This window comes from Corylus avellana, chromosome ca2, assembly GCF_901000735.1.
Source record: "Corylus avellana chromosome ca2, CavTom2PMs-1.0".
NCBI classification, from domain to species: domain Eukaryota; kingdom Viridiplantae; phylum Streptophyta; class Magnoliopsida; order Fagales; family Betulaceae; genus Corylus; species Corylus avellana.
The window spans coordinates 32,304,385-32,325,323 of NC_081542.1; the positions used below are offsets into that span (position 1 = coordinate 32,304,385).

Genomic DNA, 20,939 nt, shown 5'->3' on the forward strand with positions numbered 1-20,939 from the left:
GAGAAAATGACAAATGACAATTCAACTTATACATGTCTAGTCCTCAAGGAGTAGCTCAATCGACTATGAACTACGTTTCATAAAGTGAAAATTACTAGTTCGAATTTTTTTTTTCTTTTCTAGTGTAAAAATGTAAAAAAAAAAAAAAAAAAATTAAACATATCCACGTAAAGTATGAATATAATTTATTGACCAAATATTTTATAGTTTATTCAAAAAGATGACATTCCAGATTATGCAGGAGAAAACCGAGCACTATGATGTTCTGCTTTTGTCCTTTTGTCCTTAAATGCAATTAAATGAACTTTAAATGCTCGGCGAAAGAGAAAAAATGGATAAATTATTAAAAACGAAATAAATAGAGAACAAATACCGAACTAGCTAGCAGGTGGGAAAAAAAAAGAAGCAGCCAAAATTCAAAATAGAAGCCCCAATATATATTTCGTTTCAATTAATCTGTGGAATTCGAATCGTCAGTCTCTCTCTCTCTTTCTCTCTCTAATGCCTCCTCCCCTCTCCAGAATTCTCTCTCTCTCTCTCTCTCTAGAATTCTCTCTCTGTTATTTCTCTTCATCTCTCAAGAAGTTTCTCTCTGATCAAATCGTCGTCTGGTTTCGTCCGCGTTCCACGAAGAATTATCGTGTGAGTACTTTCATTTTTGTAATTTTTATTTTTTTTATTGTTTTACGGCCATCAACTTCAAGTTCTTAACAGTTTAAAAGTTGAAGTTTGAGATTATGATGAATAATCTTCAAAACAGGGAAAAATGTGGTGATTTAACCTCATCTGAAATCAAAAGTGAGTAGGAAATTGCAGAAAACGGGGTTTTTGTTTGAATTTTTTTAATTATTCGTAAATGAGATAATTTTTATTTTACAAGTCGATAAGATTATCTGGATTTTGTTTGATCCGTTTGATCCAGAAAATTTGAAAAGTGAAACCTTTTGTTTTTCTTATCACTATCCGTTCTTGATAATATGCATTGGAATAATTTAGTTTGTACTGTTATCACTATCTGTTCTTGATACGTCACAACTTATAGATAAATGTGACATTCATTCATAAATCATCTTCAAATTCATTTGTCCTGTTAGGAAGCTCAGAAATTGTTGTTTGCATACAGGTGGAGCATGTAATTGATCATCTTAAAAATTCAGTCTTAGCTGTCTCACTATATTAATCCTGTTATTTAAAGTTAGCTACTGTTTTGTTTGATATTATGTGATTATTTGTGTATTACTGAATGAATTTAGTTTTGCTTTGATAGATCTTTTGTACATTTTTCTTGCTGGTGTCGGCTGAGTACTGTAGTTTCTTTCAATGGAGGACCTTTATCTGCAGATAATGTGAACTTAACGTATGATTATAATTGCTCCCACTTACCAACTCAAACTTGGTTGTCTATAATCAGACACAACAAGAAAAATGTGGTCAACATATAATTATATACTGTGCCAAAAAAAATTATATAATATCCATTAGTTTCCCCCATTTTGTTGTGACCTGTCAGAGGTCTGAACAAGGTAGTGTGGAGACATCAGTTAAGATTATATAGGTGAACAATGTAACTTTCGCATACAAGGTTGAGTGAACAATGTCAATAGTGCTTTCCTTGTAATATTGTATAAAACTACAAACTAAAAATTCAAGTTTAGAGAGAATGCATCTTATTGCCTAGGACATGGATTTCCAGGTAATTTGGGGTTTGGAACCTATCAATATTGGAACTACATGGAAGGTTTATAAGAAAAGATTTACCTAAATTAGCATGGTGAGAAGATTATGATTCAGTTTTGTTGCTTTCAAGTTTTGTCCATCCAGAGAATAATTTGAAGCTCAGATTTGATCTTAAGCCAATGACACTTTAGTTTCAGTCAATAAGGAGATAAAAATTCAAAACTAAGCTGTTGTTAAATTAGTGATTAAGGGACCAAGCTATAGGATTGATTATGAAAAGCCAAGTTCGGTAGGAGAATGGATGTGGGGATTATGTTGAGACACGGTTAACAAAGATTCATCAAACACATGCAGTTTTGGGTACCCCAGATTTAAAAGATCATATTGTTGTACCAACAAATTAGGTGATGAGATTTAATAAGTCGGTCGTTCCCTCAGAGGTCTCGTGCAATGTAAAAAAAAAATTATATTATCGGAAATTTTAGCAATAGGAAGAATATTGAATTATAGTTTTTGGAAAGTCTTGTGGTAATGAGGAAAATTAAGATGCTGAAGATTGATTAAGGGAAATATATATTTATGACCATAAGGATTGCGGGATGATCGAGGTTAGTATGATTATGGAGGTACATAAGTTTTTGATAATAAACTAGTGAAGTTGGGAAAATAAAATAACTACACTATAAAAGATGCAGTCATTACTTGAGGTTTCAAATAGTATGTGTTGTTGCTGTGAGATTTATGTTGAGGTAGAATATTATTTTTCCTCATGAATACTTGAGTGTCAGAGAATGAGATGATAAAAACTTTTAAATTTAAACTGTTTTGGTGAGAGATGTTAATTGTGGTTAAGGACAAGCAATAGGCAATTTCCTTCAAGATTCTAATTAAGGATTATGTGGTCACTAGTTGAAATTTTTTTGCTGATGAGTTGGAAGCTATAATGGGGTTTGGTCATTAAAGTATACAACGTAGAAGACTTGAGGAATGTTGACTGTATGGTTGATAAAGTGGTATCTGAGCAAAGTTGACTATATGGTTGACTTGCCAAGGACCGTAGGAAACATTAGAGGTTTAGAGACCCTAAGGACATAAGCTTTAGGACATGATTTTAGAACGACACATGTTCTCTATTGGTTGGGAAATAGGAAAGTGGAACAAATTATGATCGATCATATGTGGCAGATTATGAATAAAGCAGGATGTGCGCGTTACTTGCTCAAAACAGTGCCATTTAAGAACTTCGTGATATTCTTAGTTTGTTAGATAATTAAGAATGTAGATACTAAGGTACAATGATTAGAGTTGAAATATTGCATCTTAAAATTAGAGGGGTTAATGATTTTGAGGTCTCAAACAAGATTGAGAGTTCTAATGAAATTGAATTTTATAAAGTTATGTGATTCAATTTCCCACTCTTACTCTGGGAGATTTAAGGAAATCGTAATTTAAAGATAGGATGTAATTGTGACGTTAATGAAATTATTTTTGCTAGTGTATGAATAGATAAGAATGGCGGTTATAATCTTTGGAGAGAAGAAACATTGTGGTACTCTTATTACTATAGACTTTTATTGAAAAGGGATTATAATTATCTCGAGGCATCTTATTGAGTTTTGTTTTTAAATTACTGAGGATAGGAATTGTTAAGGGATTTTATCTTTGAAATTGATAAGATTTTATAAACTAGTGTCGATTGTTGATCGTTATTTTGGATTATAATATGAACTAATCATACATGATGCGTAAGTATGATTCCAGTTGAGGCTTGACGGTATACTTGGGAGTGATAGCTGAATGTAAAACTAAGTAAAAACAAATAAAGTAGGTACAATATGGCCGCATGATGCATTGACTCCTTAAGTTGACAAGAGATAAGATGAGTGAAGTTGGAAAAATAAAATGACTACTCTATAAAAGATATGCCGTCATTACTTGAGGTTTCAAATAGTATGTGTTGTTGCTGCGAGACTTATGTTGAGGTAGAATATTATTTTTCCTCATGAATGCTTGAGCGTCGGACAATGAGATGATAAAACTTTTAAATTTAATTTGTTTTGGTGAGAGATGTTAATTGTGATCAAGGTCAAGCAATATGCAATTTCCTTAAGATTCTAATTAAGGATTATGGGGTTTAGCCATTAAAGTATACACCGTAGAAGACTTAAGGAATGTTACTGCACTACCTTATTTTGAGATTACAGTTGCATAGTTATGAACAATATTGCTGATTTGGATAATTAGTAAAAAGAAGTTATTATTGGATAAGATACCGAGTTGAATTTTGGCGTAAATTATTTAATGGGATCAAGTGTGACCAAAGACTTGAGCTCCGATCAACCCCTATCAGGGACAAGGCTTACTTTTCTTCGGAGCATAAATTCAAAGTGCAAGACAATATTTGTACTTGGGCAATTGATTGATAAGTTGTGGTTTGCAGTCTGTCACTATTAAAGTTACCTAGAAAATTTTATAAACATGGATCGAGGTTGAATGATTTGATAGAGACAGAGAACATGAGCTGGCAGAGAAAGAGAAAGAGTTGCGATTGAGAGAGAGATTAAGACAGAGACCGAGAAGAAGCAGAATCCTGGAGGGGTTTAGGCCATGGATTGTAAGAAGGTAAAATCTTTAGCTTTTCTTCCTATTTTTGTTACCCCTATTGTTTATAAGCACGAAAATCTGTTAGTGGGTTTAACTGGATGATGGGTTTGAGTTTTGTTAAGAGCTTTTTTTTGGGTCTGCTTGTGGTTGTTTTGGGTGGCCGGACGTGGTGGTTTATTTGGGTGATTTTCCATGTGATTATATGAGTTCCAAGTTTGAAGTTAAAGATTTCTAACGAATGCGTAAATATATTTTGTTAGGTATTTGACAGATTTCTTGGTTTGAGCATGGACCGAGTATGGGATTGAAATTTGTAGCTGGATCTTCTTGAGTTTTCTCCCTGTTTCAGATTGGGTGTTGGAAATTTTGTGTAAGTTTTGGAGGTTCTTGGTTTGGCTGTGGAACTGATTTTAGTTGTTTTGGCCAGATTTAAGGGAATGTGGTTTTCATGTTGAAATTGATTAAGATTGTTTTGATGGTTGATTTGGGTTTGACCGATTATGATTTAAGTTCTATGGTTTCAATACTAAAAGGAATTGTGACGTTGGAATGTTTGGTTTTTAGGAAGTGTGAATAAATTAAAGATGGACAAGCAATTTAAATGTTTGGAGATTTCTGGAATTTTTGGGTGTAAGGAAAGGACTTGGAAAGTTATTAAAGGGCCGATTGTTCACATCTATGACAAGCGGAGCAGCATGTTGTGAATTAATTCTTGCTGGAAGATGATACTCGTAAGCTACTCTAAGGTGTATGTCTATACTTGGAAGCTGTGTACTCATTTATGTACACTTTAAGTGTTAGAGTGATCTATTGTGGTTTTACCATTCTTACTTGGTTACTAAGGTTGCTGTATTTTGAAATTACTTGTACGGCCATATGGGTATATTCTGGACAGCTTTACTTTTAGGGTTAAAATTTAATGTTTATGTTGTAGAAAATGGATGTTGAATTAATCATTTGTTATCCATGTGGATTTATAAGTCAGAATCATGATGTGTTGGTCTTCTATCAAGTTTCACATATGGTTAATAAGTATTTAGTAAGGATTCCTTGACTTGTTTTCAATCAAATGGTTGTGTTTTCTTTTAGGTTGAACAACCATGTGGTCTATGGCGGAATGGCCAATGGCAGGGCGTTTCAAGTGGAGACATAGAAATTGTCAAGTTTAAATAAGAGTGATAAGGTTATAGAACTGGGAGTATATATGGACATAAGCTTTAGGACATGATTTTAGAACGACACGCGTTCGATTGGTTGGGAAATAAGAAAGTGGAACAAATTATGATTGATCATTTGTGGCAGACTATCAATAAAGCAGGATGTGGGCGTTACTTGCTCACTACGGTGCCATTTAAGAACTTCATGATATTCTTAGTTTGTTAGATAATCAAGAAAGGAGATACTAAGGTACAATGATTAGAGTTGAAATATTGCATCTTAAGATTAGAGGGGTTAATGATTTTGAGGTCTCAAACAAGATCGAGAGTTCTAATGAAATTGGATTTATAAAGTTATGTGATTCAATACCCCGCTCTTACTCTTGGAGATGAAGGAAATTGTAATTTTAACAAAGGATGGATTTGTGACGTTAATGAAATTATTTTTGCTAGTGTATAAATAGATAAGAATGGGGGTTATAATCTTTGGAGAGAAGAGACATTGTGGTACTCTTATTACTATAGACTTTTATTGAAAAGGGATTATAATTATCTCGAGGCCTCTCATTGAGTTTTGTTTTTAAATTACCGAGGATAGGAATTGTTAAGGGATTTTATCTTTGGAATTGATAAGATTTTATAAACTAGTGTGGATTGCTGATCTTTATTTTGGTTTTAGTCGATTAATAAGTTCTCAGAAGTGGTTAAGCCTTGATTTTTGGATTTACGGAATAGATGTGCTTAATTGATTGATGGAATTTGTTTTGTTTAGTGGCATTTGATGAATACAATATTTAGGTAAAGTTGGATTCATAATAATAGGACTACTTTGGACCATTTACTGAAATGGAGTGTAGCGAAACACCTAAGGTACTACTAACTCTTTTTCAAGGACTAAGTCTTAGTTCCTCTAAAAGCATAAATTCAAGTTTAGAGAGAATGCATGTTCTTGGCTAGGGCATGGATTTCCAAGTAATTTGGGATTTGGAATCTATCAAGATTGGAACTACATGGCAGATTTTAGACATGATTACAGCATTACTATAGTTTGGTTTATAAGGAAAGATTTACCTAAATTAGCATGGTGGGAAGATTATGATTCAGTTTTGTTGCTTTCAAGTTTTGGCCATCCAGTGAATAATTTGAAGCTCATATTTGATCTTAAGCCAATGTCTCTTTAGTTTCAGCCAATAAGGAGATAAAAACTCAAAACCAAGCTTTTGTTAAATTTGTGATTAAGGGGTCAAGCTATGTGATTGATTATGAAACGCCAAGTTTGGTAGGAGAATGGATATTGAGATCATGTTCAGACACGATTAACAAAGATTCAGCAAACACATACAGTTTCGGGTACCCCAGATTTAAAAGATCATATTGTTGTACCAACAAATTAGGTGTTGAGATTTATTAAGTCGGTCGTTCCCTCATAGGTGTCGTGCAATGTAAAAAAAAAAAAGGTTATATTATCGGAAATTTTAGCAATAGGAAGAATATTTAATTTTAGTTTTGGGAAAGTCTTGTGGTAGGAAGAAAATTAAGATGCTGAAGATTGATTAAGATCATTAGAGAAATATATATTTATGACCATATGGATTGCGGGATGATCGAGGTTAGTATGATTATGGAGGTACTTAAGTTTTTGATAATAAACTGGTCTAAGAACTTGAGATTATCAACCATGTACCAAGGCAACGAGTGTAGTGTTTGGAATAGAACCGGGGAGTTCAAAACATCATGAGTGAGAAACTTTACGAACATTTAAATATTAGATCTTGGCAAACAAGGTGCTCGTGTATCAGGATACATGAGAATCTTAGATATAATTTGAATTAATCGTACATGATGTTTAAGTATGATTCCAGTTGAGGCTTGACGGTACAGTGTACTAGTACTTGGGTGTAATAGCTGAATTTAAAACTAAGTAAACACAAATAAAGTAGGTACAGTATGGCCGCATGATTGATTGTTCCCTTAAGTTGACAAGAGATAAGGTGACTGAAGTTGGGAAAATAAAATGATGAGAGAGAGAGAGAACATGAGTCGAGTGAGATAGAGAAAGAGTTTCGACTGAGAGAGATTGAGAGAGAGACCGAGATGCACATCGGCCGAGAAGAAGAATGCTAGCGGGGTTTTGGCCATGGATAATAAGAAGGTAAAAATCTCTAGCTTTTCTTCCTATTTTCGTTATACCCATTGTTTATAAGCACAAAAATCTTGTTAGTGGGTTTAAGTGGATGGGTTTTAGTTTTGTTAAGAGCTTGGTTTTGGGTTTGCTTGTGGTTGTTTTGGGTGACCGGACGTGGTGGTTTATTTGGGTGATTTTCCATGCGTTTTTAGAAGTAACTTTTGTGGGTCTTGTCGTCGATGATTATATTAGTTCTAAGTTTGAAGTTAAAAATTTCTAACGAATGGGTAAATATATTTTGTTAGGTATTTGACAGATTTCATGGTTTGAGCATGGACGGAGTATGGGTTTGAAATTTGTAGCTGGATCTTGTTGAGTTTTCTCCCTGTTTCAGATTGGGTGTTGGAAGTTTGGTGCAACTTTTGGAGGTTCTCGGTTTGGCTGTGGAACTGATTTTAGTTGTTGTTTCGGCCAGATTTAAGGGAATGTGGTTCTCATGTTGAAATTGATTAAGATTGTTTTGATGGTTGATTTGGGTTTGACCAATTATGATTTAAGTTCTATTGTTTCAATACTAAATGGAATTGTGAAGTTGGAATGTTTGGTTCTTCGGAAGTGTGAATAAATTAAAGATGGAAAAGCAATTTAAATGTTTGGAGATTTCTTTAATTTTTGGGTGTAAGGAAAGGACATGGAAATTTATTGAAGGGCTGGTTGTTCACATTTATGACAAGCGGAGCAGCTTGTTGTGAATTAACACTTGCTGGAAGATGATACTCGTAAGCTACTCTAAAGGTGTAAATTGTCTATACCTGGAAGGTGTGTACTTATTTATGTACTCTTGAAGTGTTAAAGTGATCTATTGTGGTTTTAACATTCCTAGTTGGTTACTAAGGTTGCTGTATTTTGAAATTACTTATTTGGCCATATATATTGGTATATTCTGGACAGCTTTACTTTTAGGATTAAAATTTGATGCTTATGTTGTAGAAAATGGATGTCGAATTAATCATTTCTTATCCATGTGGATTTATAAGTGAGAATCATGATATGTTGGTCTTCTATCAAGTTTTACATATGGTTAATAAGTATTTAGTAAGGATTCCTTGATGGGTTTTGAATCAAATGGTTGTCTTTTCTTTTTGGTTGAAGAACCATGTGTTCTATGGTGGAATGGCCAATGGTAGGACGTTTCAATTGGAGACATAGAAGTTGTTAAGTTTTAATAAGAGGTTATAGAAGTGGGAGTCTATAAGGACATAAGCTTTAGGACATGATTTTAGAATGACACGTGTTGGATTGGTTGGGAAATAGGAAAGTGGAAATAATTATGATTGATTATTTGTGGCAGATTATCAATAAAACAGGATGTGGGCGTTATTTGCTCGCTACAGTGCCATTTAAGAACTTCATGATATTCTTAGTTTGTTAGATAATTAAGAATGGAGATACTAAGGTACAATGATTAGAGTTGAAATATTACATCTTAAGATTAGAGGGGTTAATGATTTTGAGGTCTCAAACAAGATCTAGAGTTCTAAGGAAATTGGATTTATAAAGTTATGTGATTCAATACCTCGCTCTTACTCTTGGAGATTTAGGAAATCGTAATTTAAAGAAAGGATGGAGTTGTGACGTTAATGAAATTATTTTTGCTATTGTATAAAGAGATAAGAATGGGGGTTATAATCTTTGGAGAGAAGAAACATTGTTGTACTCTTATTACTATAGACTTTTATTGAAAAGCAATTATAGTTATCTCGAGGCATCTTATTGAGTTTTGTTTTTAAGTTACCGAGGATAGGAATTGTTAAGGTATTCTTTGTAATTGATAAGATTTTTAAAACTAGTGTAGATTGTTGATTTTTATTTTGGCTTTAGTCGATTAATAAGTTCTCAGGAGTGGTTAAACCTTGACTTTTGGATTTACAGAATAGATGTTCTTAATTTATTGATGGAATTGTTTTGTTTAGTGGCATTTGATTAATACAGTATTTAGGTAAAGTTGGATTCATAATAAGAAGACTACTTTGGACCATTTACTGAAATGGAGTTTGGCGAAACACCTAAGGTACGACGAACTCTTTTTCAAAGACTAAGGCTTAGTTCCTCTAAGCCTTACGGGGAGTGTTGTAGTCTGGAAGATGGTACCTACTTGCTTTTTTTGGTGTCTATGGAGTGAGAGAAATAATAGGTGCTTCGAGGATGTGGAGAGGTCTTTCGAGGACATTTTATCCTATTGTTTCCATACTCTGTATCTTTAGACTGTAGCGTTTGTTTTTCCGGTTTCAATTAGCTATGATGATTTCTTTGTACGTTTTTCCCTTTCTAGTTAGGTGATCCTCCTTGTATACCTCCTGTGTACTTTGGGGCACCTTACGCTTTTAATAAAGTCTGTTACTTATCAAAAAAAAAAAAAAGTTCCTCTAAGAGCATAAATTAAGTTTAGATAGAATGCATCTTCTTGGCTAGGGCATGGATTTCCAGGTAATTTGGGATTTGGAACCTATCAATATTGAAACTACATGGAAGATTTTAGACATTATTACAGCATTACTATAATCTGGTTTGTGAGGAAAGGTTTGCCTAAATTAGCATGGTGAGAAGATTATGATTCAGTTTTGTTGCTTTCAAGTTTTGGCCATCCAGAGAATAATTTGAAATTCAGATTTGATCTTACGCCAATGTCGCTTTAGTTTCAGTCAATAAGGAGATAAAAATTCAAAACTAAGCTTTTGTTAAATTAGTGATTAAGGAGAATGGATATGGAGATCATGTTGAGACACGATTAACAAAGATTCGTCCAACACATGCAGTTTTGGGTACCCCAGATTTAAAAGATCATATTGTTGTACCAACAAATTAGGTGATGAGATTTAATTAGTCGGTTGTTCCCTCATAGGCATCATGCAATGTAAAAAAAAAAAAAATTATATTATCGGAAATTTTAGCAATAGGAAGAATATTCAATTTTAGTTTCTGGAAAGTCTTGTGGTAGGAGGAAAATTAAGATGCTGAAGATTGATTAAGATCATTAGAGAAATATATATTTATGACCATAAGGATTGAGGGATGATCGAGGTTAGTATGATTATGGAGGTACATAAGTGTTTGATAATAAACTGGTCTAAGAACTTGAGATTATCGACCATGTACCAAGGCAACAAGTGTAGTGGTTGGAATAGAACCTGGGAGTTCAAAACACCATGAGTGAGAAACTATACAAACATTTAAATATTAGATCTTGGCAAACGAATGAGAATCTTAGATATAATATGAATTAATCATACATGATGTTTAAGTATGAATCCAGTTGAGGCTTGACGGTACAGTGTAGTAGTTCTTGGGAGTAATTGCTGAATTTAAAACTAAGTAAACACAAATAAAGTAGGTACAGTATGGCCGCATGATGCATTGTCCCCTTAAGTTGACGAGAGATAAGATGTGTGAAGTTGGGAAAATAAAATGACTACACTATAAAAGATATGCGGTCATTACTTGAGGTTTCAAATAGTATGTGTTGTTGCTGCAAGACTTATGTTGAGGTAGAATATTATTTTTCCTCTTGAATATTTGAGTGTCAGACAACGAGATGATAAACTTTTAAATTTAAATTGTTTTGGTGAGGGATGTTAATTGTGGTTAAGGACAAGCAATAGGCAATTTCCTTAAGATTCTAATTAGGGATTATGTGGTCACTAGTTGAAATTTTTTTGCTAATGAGTTGGAAGTTATAATGGGGTTTAGCCATTAAAGTATACAACGTAGAAGACTTATGGAATGTTGCTTCACTACCTTATTTTGAGATTCCAGTTGCATTGTTATGAACAATATTGCTGATTACGATAATTAGTAAAAAGAAGTTACTATTGGATAACATACCCAGTTGAATTTGGGCTTAAATTATGTAATGGGATCAATTGTGACCAATACTTGAGGTTCGATCAACCGCTATTAGGAACAAGGCTTAGTTTTCCGAAGACTAGCCGGAGTAGGGTGCCGGAGCTGAAATTCATTGATTTTGGACCAGACCATGCCGATCAACTCAACAGAGCAATGAGGAGGCCCAGCGACTGTCTTCTGCAGCACGTAGAGGCGGAGGCAGGAAGCTCCAGGGTGGCGGAGGCAGCTGGGCAGGGTGGGCTCTGTATAGACATGGCCGAAATGGGTGAAGATCACCCCACAGAACCTGCCGGAGGAGGTTCAGAGGATATCGCACAACCCTTGATCACGGCGAATGTGGCAGCCAGCTCCACGAGTGCCTCCAGACTCGCCGAGAAGGAGGAGGTCAGATTGGTGATACCTGGGCAGGGTGGGCTTTGCGCAGATAGGGCCGATATGGATGAAAATCTATCCATAGAACCTGCTGGAGTAGTTTCAGAGGGTACTGTGCAGCCCATGACCACAGAGAACGCGGCAGTTAGTTCCACAAGTGCCGCTATGACCTCTGAGAAGGATGATATCCACACAGAACACGTCGTAGATGCCTCAGTGGGTTTTCAGCAGCCCATGACAAAGAATTATGATGCAGCCATGTCCACCACGGATGCCATGGAGAAGCACTCTTAACCGAAGGATGAGGTAAGATCCATGTGTTGGTCATCAGTGGTCAAACGGGGGTTATAAGGAATGTTGATGGTGGAGATATCTCAGCAAATATTGGGGAGGGGGATACTGATGTGTAGGGACAAAGGAATGTGGGTGAGGGTGAGAAGGAAACATCAATGGTGTTATATGCAGCAGATGAAAGGGAAGGAAGTGTCTAGACATTCATCCTTTGGCGATTGTGGGGGAGCAGGAAAGGAATCCACCAATATCTACAGAATGGGTGATAGAGAGAGTGAAAGAATTTTGCTAGGCTATGGGATTATCCTGTGATGGCCGTGAGGAGGAAATGATGGTCCTGTTCTCTGCAATTGAAGCTAAAAGAGATGTGAGAGGGGTGGAGACGGTTCTTGATGTAAGTGAAAAGTCTGGAAATAGAGGCCGCCGCGAGTTAAAGCAGTTGGAATGCTTAGTAAGTTATGACGGGAAAGGAGGTCAATCATCTTGGATGTCAGGAAAAGGGAGGGATGGTAAAGGTTATCTATCATCCCAAAAATAATCTCACTAAATGTGCGAGTTATGAATGAGATCGAGAAAAGAATGCAAATTAGGGGGGGATTAAGGGAGTGGAAAGCTGAGATGGTCTGTTTGCGAGAGACAAAAATGGAGGTGATTGATAGGAAGGTGGTTCATTGTGTGTGGGGGTGTAGTCATATTGATCGGGTGTATTTGGGTTCGAAAGTGGCATCAAGAGGTATATTGTTAATGTGGGATAGGCGAGTGGTTGAGTGGTTGAGAAGATTGAGGAGTGTGTGGGGAGATATGCGGTAGCTTGTAGTTTCAAAAGTGTTACAGCAAATGAATACTATGTTTTGTTTTCAGGTTACGAGCAAGGAATAGGAAGCCGAAATGTGGGTTTAGGAGATCTATAGGGAGCATGGTCATGAAACTATTTCTTTATCTTAATTAAGTACATTTGTGCAACGAGGAAATTTTTATAATTAAGAAAATTTTATTATCATCATGATACTATTTAAGAGATTTTGACCAAACGTTTCTGCATTTACTAAAGTATTAATTTGACATTATTTTCTTAACATGCATTTAAGTCAGCATTTAGCTACTTGCTCTTGTAAACCTTATAATGCTTTGCGCCTTTAAGAGAATAAGTTAACACACCTATCTTTTACTGTTTTTGCTACCGGCATAAGATTTACTTATTGCACCACGTGACTCCTGTAAGAAAAGAGCAGAGGGATTTTTTTTTTCCCATTGTTATGTTGACAAGTAATTTTGTTGGTTATGGAAATTTGGTGGTCTTAGCATGAATTGACAGGTTAAATTGCTGATTGGGCTTGTTTGGTTTGCGAAATAGACCACTGGAATGAAATCATTCTTTTGTTTGGTAGAGGTTTATTCTTGGGAATAGTTATTCTCATTGGAATGATTAATTTCATACACGTTAGAGTAGCTATTCTTCTAAAAAATGAGTGAAATAGTTATTCTTGGGGGTGTTAACCCGATCCGGTTTTTCAGTTTTTGGCCAAAACCGGGGACTGAAATCGGGGTACCCGGTTCTTGGTTTGCGCAACCGGAACTGGAACTGGGACTCCGGTTATCCGGTCCGGTAACTGGTATTTTAATAAAATGAAAATATACCTCAGTCTACTCACTACTCAGAAGAAGAAAGCATAGATATTTTAATAAAATGAAACAGAAACCCAATTTACACAAGTAGTTTATTGGTTTACACGACATGTAAGAATCCTAGGGAGAAAAGGATCCTCAATGTATTGCAGTAAAAATGCATCAAAGGTTCAAGTCCAATTCTTCTTCATCCAATGCGAATTAACATCCACTATTCCATGATTAGAACGGAGACACGATTCTCTCCTTTACTCAGAAAATTTACCAAGCAGAGTCTATGGGAAATCAGAATAAGGACTAAATATTTGGCATTCAAGGACGGATCTTGTTTTTCCGAAAACAAGATCGGGATGTTTTCGAAAAATTGTAAAAATTATACAATTTTTACACAAGATCGGTAAAAACCCAACAAAACAAGCCAAAAAATTTATATTTTTTACAAAGAAACCCAAAAAGAGAGTCCATACCTATGAGAAGAACCAATTTATATATTTATTGTTTGGTGAAGCATTTCCTTTTTTCATTATAATTTTGCTAAGTTCACACGTCTTCCTTTTACAACACTAATTAAGTTGTGTTGGCCCAAGTTGGCACTTTCAGCTGTGTTACCTTAATATATATTTTCAGAGCATTCTTAGTAATCTTACCAAATTTTACTCACCAAAATAACTAAAAGTACACTTTTGGTTATTTTGACAACTTACTTTTTTAGAGCACCTCAGCAGCCTCATTATTTTAACAATCTATTTTTACTATTTCATTTAAATAATTTTTTTCAAAGATTTGTTTATTTTTTATTTTTAACCATTAAAGGAAGAGAGAGAAACAAAAAGCAAAAAGAAAGAGAGAGAAATGAGTTTAATCAATAGGTGAGTGAATGATAATTTTTAAATTTGGTGAGTAATGTTTACCTTACTAATTTTTTTTTTTTTTTGGGTAAAATAGTGGGGTTGAAAAGTGGACATTTTGGCCATTTTAGTTAGATTGTCTTATCAAAATAACTAAAAAATGGTTTTAGTGAGGCTGGAAGGAGTGCTCTAAAAATAAAGAATATTCCACGGCAAGTGCCAGTAGACGTATCTATGATCAAAAGCTAAACTATATTACCTTATTCAAATTATGAGGTGTATGCTTTAATTATGTTGTCTGGTCTTCCTTTCGATATTTTCTTTCATAAATGAAAAAAAAAAACCTACTTCATCTTTTTCTTGGCAACCGAGTAAATGAAACAAGACAGTTGTTTCAAACAAACAAGACAGTTGTTAACTTCCATTTTGCTCTATAATGTTTGCTTATATCTTATTTCATTAAAATACATTGTTTTTGTTCCTGGGTAGATCGGTATTCATTGCATATAAAGTATGGTTGAAGTGCAACCACTATTGGTAACATAGAGTACGAAGGGGATTATTTTGCATTTTTCTCTTGAAGAAAAATCGACAGTCCAAAGTAGACCATGAAAGCAATTATACTGTTGCAGGATTGTAGAGCATAAGAATCTGTCCTCATGGTTGGTTTCTTGGGCTTTTTCAATCATAATTATAAATCATATGACCAAATCATGCAGAAATATGAGATCATTGCTTTTTCATAAAATCTAAATGAAGGCATATTTACATGAGAGATGGATGACTTGAGGTCATTGAGTTGGGGTTTATGTGGCTGACCAACTGCAGTATGGTATTTTCTCACTTTCTTTGTTTGGTCACATTCTATCTGGCATCTTCTAAGTAGTCATAGACACAACAATATTGATTAAAAAATTAATCATATCTTTTATAAGATTAATGTGACATCTTAGCCTCATCTTTGCATTCCTTTTGACACAGCTGAGAGGATTAGATCTACAAATTGGTTTTTTCACCTATAGGCAAATCAAAGCAGCCACTAACTAATTTGATGCTGCAAATAAGATTGGAGAATGCTGCAGATAAGATTGGAGAAGGTGGTTTTGGATACGTATACAAGGTATCTCACAACATCATCTTCCTTCAATTTTATGATATCTATTTTCTTTTTTGATACCAAGTGGCATCTAATTTAAAATAATGAATCCATACGTGAAGATGTATAGATTTTTTTATTTCTTATGCAATGTATTGTTGGGATCTATTGCGTAAAATTTAAATACCAAGAACTTTGATCTTCAAGAGAAACATGACTAGATTAAATCAAACACACAAGTATTTATTACTTACATGGCATGTTGGCCTCTCCCAGGCAATGGAGTGTAGGATTGCATAATCCTAGTTGAATGCTCTAAGCAAATCCATAAACTACAAGAAGTTTGCTCTTTAGCAATGACCTTATTAGGGTTGACTTTTTATTGTTGACGCTAATAAGCACCTATTAGTGTCAACTTTTTCATTGACACTAATACTCAGCCCTAATGCTAAAAATATGTTAGTATTAGCGTCCACTTTGGAGTTGACACTAATATGTCAACACTAATATACTGGCTGAAAATTATACTGCTCATGGGTTGAGGTGGGAAAACAATTAGTCGCGACAATTAACTATTAGGGTTGACAAATGTCGACGCTGATGTGTTTTCTCAAGAGCCACATCAAGGGCGACATTGTATATCCACGCAGATGGCTTATTATTAGCGTTCACATAAAATAGTCGACACTACTAATAGGTCATTAGCGTCCACTTTTGGTCGACGACGTTGACCATCTATCAGAATAATTAAAATAAAAAAGTATCAGCATCGACCCAAAAGTTGACGCTGATAAACCTATTAGCAGCATCAACTATTTTTAGCCACATCAAGGGCGACATTGTATATCCACGCGGATGGCTTATTATCAGTGTTCACATAAAATAGTCGATGCTAATAATAGGTCATTAACATCCACTTTTGGTTGACGACGTTGACCATCTATCCGAATAATTAAAATAAAAAATTGAAAATAAAAAAGTATCAGCATCGACCCAAAAGTTGACACTGATAACCTATTAGCAGCGTCAATTATTTTTACAATAAAAAATAAAGGATCGATTGGCGCTTATTTTTTCACCAAATTTCAACCCAAAGTTATTGTCCCCCCTAATTTTATTTCTCACTTCTCTCTCTAGACGACCTTAATTTGCCACTTTTTTCTCTCTCTCACTTATTTTTTTCTTGTTTGTTTGATTTGGGTAGCTGATTGTGTTGATTTTCGGAAGGATGGAAATTTTTGGAGGAAATTTCTTTCAACTTACTTCAATAGGTGACTAGTGTTATCTTTTACATTTTTTTTTAATATTTTTAAGAGTCATTTATTGGCGTTCTACTAACCTAGAAATTTAAAGATTAATTTGTCGAAATTTTTTTTTTTTAAAAAAGATGTAAAATGATGAGTTCAAGACACCTGTCGTAATTCTACGCTATCTCACTATGAAAGAAACTTGGGTTCACTGGCGAAAACCAAAACGAAAAATAGTAACAGATTCTAAGATTTTCTCAGTAATCAATCTCTGCAACAATGCCAAGACAATAATAAAAAATTGGAAAAAAAAAAAAACAAAGCGAGAAAAATTTAAAGGCATCAGTTACCGAAGACCTGAGTCCATGTTGGAGATCTCTCTTAATCACTTGAGGCCAAGAAAACAAAGTCATTGAGACTAGGAAATGAAAGCTGTCACGAGCCAGCGCTTTTTATGTTATTAGAGCTCTATGAAGATAACTTTTTTTGTTCTTCTTCCCATTTTGCGTTTGCCGCGGAGACGGAATGAACCGATCTTCATTTGCGCGACATTGGAATGGAGCTCCTCTTTAATTTGATTTTCGAGGCAGTAAGAACGAATGTCCATTGCGCATCATTTATCGGTCGGGTCGGGTACCTCTTCTATTAGACATTAGAATGAAGTTGTTTAATTTGATTTGCTTGTCGTAGTGGTCAAGTTTTCGTGTTAGTGGACAACTTCAAAATCTGTCATTTCTTAACTGCTATTCCTTGGCGCTCATACGGAAAAAAGATTATATTGGGTAAAATTTTGCCCCATTCCAAATTTATTGAAAACTATTTCTATTTCAAATAAAATAAATAAAAATTATTTCATAATTAATATTTTATTTAGTACTTAATGCAATTCATTGAATAATATAATAATATATTCATTGAAAAAAATTTAGCATTGAAACTGTTAATGTTAGACTCTCACCCTCTTTTCTTTAGATTTAATTTATTTTGTTAATAAAATTTTGGGCAAAAATTGAAAAATTAAAACAAAACAATTATTTAATAAGGATCTTAGTGAAAACCGAGTAATTATTTTATTGCCATAGGGCAAGGTGGTGACAGAATAAATGAATTTTATTGGATGTTATTGGGGAGGTAGTTTAAAATTCAGTTATTTAATGATCTCCTTCCCACTCTTTTAATTTAAAATGAATTTATCTAAATCAATTTACATAGCTTGCAACTTAATAAAACAATTAAAGAAAAAAGAATAATTTTTTTAAAATAATGTGGTTGTTTCTAGATCTTAATTAGCTAGGGTCAAATCTTATCCCCAAAAAAATAACTAAAGGAACATTAAAAGATTAAATGGTGTTTCTACTTTCTATAAAAGAAAAAAAATTTAAAACATATAATGACATTTATTATAAATTTTACTTTCAATCTTTTTATTTACAATAATTGTAAATAAAAATAATTTATATTCGAATTTCAAATTATGAGTTATTTTTATGAGTTGGGCGACCAACAAGACTTCCTAAACATACACATTTATTTTGCAGAAAACAAAGAGCAACAGAATCCACAAGTACTAAAAGTCTAAAAGAAATGGAGTTAATAAAACTGGACTAAAGATTTATGCTGTGGTGCTTTGTGATATGCTCTGGTTTTCCAGAAATCAAGCTGTACATAATGGAGTTATTCCTGATGCATCCAAGCTTGCTGAAAATATCAAACGGATCTCTTTGGAACATTTTGCAGCCTGGTTTTCTATCTCCACTCCAGTAAGAGAATTTTGGTCTCCTCCCTCAGCAGGCAGTTTTAACTTTTAAGATCAATTTTGACTCAGCCATCAGAGACCTCTTCTCTGTCCAAGCAGCTGTCTGCAGAAATTCCAAAGGCAACATTGTCAAGGCTTTCTCACAAGTTAGGCCTCCCTGTGATCCCATGTTTGGTGAAGCTCAAGCAGCCCTTCTGGCTGCTTCTTTAGCAGTTTCTTTAAAACTAGAGAATTTCATTTTAGAAGAAGACTCTTCTATTGTAATATCTCTTCTTTATAGAGTCCTACTATAGTCTTAGATTAGCATATTGAGCATGTAATTTCTTTCTATTCTCCTGGTCTCCTTTCTGTGGGAGGTTCAGAAAGTTTACAAAAGTGCAAACTTCTGCATCCATCATGTTGCATATAGGGTTGTGGCAAGAGTTATTTCGGGCTGCATTCCCTACATAGTTTCCCCTCCTCTTCCTATTCCTATTTGTAGTGGCAAGGATCCACCTCCTTCTCTTCCCTCCTAGTGAGGGTGTTTGTTTTTGGGTGTTCTTTTTCTATGAAGCAGGTTTGTTACAAAAAAGAAAAGAAAAGAAATGAAATATCTGTCTTCTTCTTCTTTTTTTAACTCATAAAAATTTCCTTTTTAATAATTTTTTTAACTTATAAAAATTAAAATTACTTCACTGTCAAGTCGGGTAACAACTAAATTTAATATGTTTATGGGTCGGGTCAACCTGAAACAACAAGTTTATCTAAACGGGTTACACGTGTTGTATCGTGTTACTTGTTAAGAAAACGTGTTGTGTTTGGGTTTGGGTGTTCGACACGTAACACGTTTATATAAATGTGTCGGGTTCGTGTGGGCATAAACGGGTTTGAGGGTCAACCAGGTTAACATGAACCCGACACGCCAACCCGTTTTACTAGCCCTAAGTGAACATAATTACTCAAACACATGAAAAATATGGTACATTCTTTGCCCCACACACAATGAGCATGACAAGCACACTCATACACACGCGTTCTACTCAAGTACAACAGCTTCTACCATACTTCTACACCAAAAGGCAAGGATCGTAGAACAAACAAAAGAACAGCTAGCAAATTCTCTCTCTTTGTGTCTCTCAAATGCAACCGCAGCCTAAATGAAACAGAAAAATAACATAACACACATACAATTACACAAAGACACAAGACAATCCTGTATCAGCAAAAAATGATACAGGATTGTTAGAACTATAATATAATGCTGCTCAAACAAAAAACGATTACAAATGTTGTAGGATCCAAAATTAGGCATAGAAGTTGTAATTACCACCCATTAAAAGCCTTCCAACTATCAAACTACCCAATAATTTTAGTACGAGCAGTACATGATAATACTCCATTTCAAGTCACTTGAACTACTACCACCAAGCATACTTATCAAAAAAAAAAACACTACTACCACCAAGCATGATTTGACTTACATTGATTGGATATTAAATAGATGAGGCTTGGGACTAAATCAGTAAAACCACCTGTGAAAAAGACAAAGGAAATTGTTTACACTTACAGAAATTCCAGTTAACAAGGACATCAAGGCTTCATCTATATAAAGAAACGGCAAGAGTCCTATGGGTCTGAACGACAGAAAGCCACCTTCCTCTCAAGCATTGACAAGGACTATGAGGCAATGGTCAAAGATGAAGAAGACCCGTCAGAAGAATCGACCTGGGAGTGCTAGACTTAGAGATTGGGTAGCTAGGACTACATACCGTACTTAGGAGTACGTCTTGTATTAGAAGCCCCTATATTTCAAAATGAATTTTACTTGTGCCTTGGATTTCACAAGATCAATTTTCGTGTCCGCACCCTAATCCTCCTTGTTTTGATACCTTTCCAATCATACCTTCCGATGATTGGAGAAGGGGACCTTGTTTTAAAATTGCATGTTTAATATATATATATATATATATATATTTGCCTTGTTCTAGCCTTTGGCCGAACACACGCTCCGTGAGGGAGTACGTACTCACTTAAGTGAAGCGTACGATATCACCCCCGTAGTCGAACGTACGCTCAGAGCCCCAAAACCCCATGCGTCACTTCTTTAAAAATAGCCGAACGCTCTCAAAACCCTATTCATTTCAACTTTCTCTCATTTTCTCACAAACCAAACACCCTCAAGCCCATTTTCAGCCAAGTCTCTCGAGGTTTCCAAGGATTCCATCAATCTAAATGGATTAAAACGAGGTGTGCAGATT

The 20,939-nt window shown here is 34.7% G+C and overlaps 1 long non-coding RNA gene across 1 annotated transcript; it reads left to right on the forward strand.

Moving 5' to 3' along the window:
* The first annotated feature begins 410 nt into the window (after positions 1-410).
* On the forward strand, positions 411-19,190 carry LOC132172572 (uncharacterized). Its single transcript, XR_009439159.1, has 3 exons — positions 411-642; positions 15,585-15,723; positions 18,485-19,190. It is a non-coding gene; the product is annotated as an uncharacterized LOC132172572 (long non-coding RNA).
* The last annotated feature ends 1,749 nt before the right edge of the window (positions 19,191-20,939 follow it).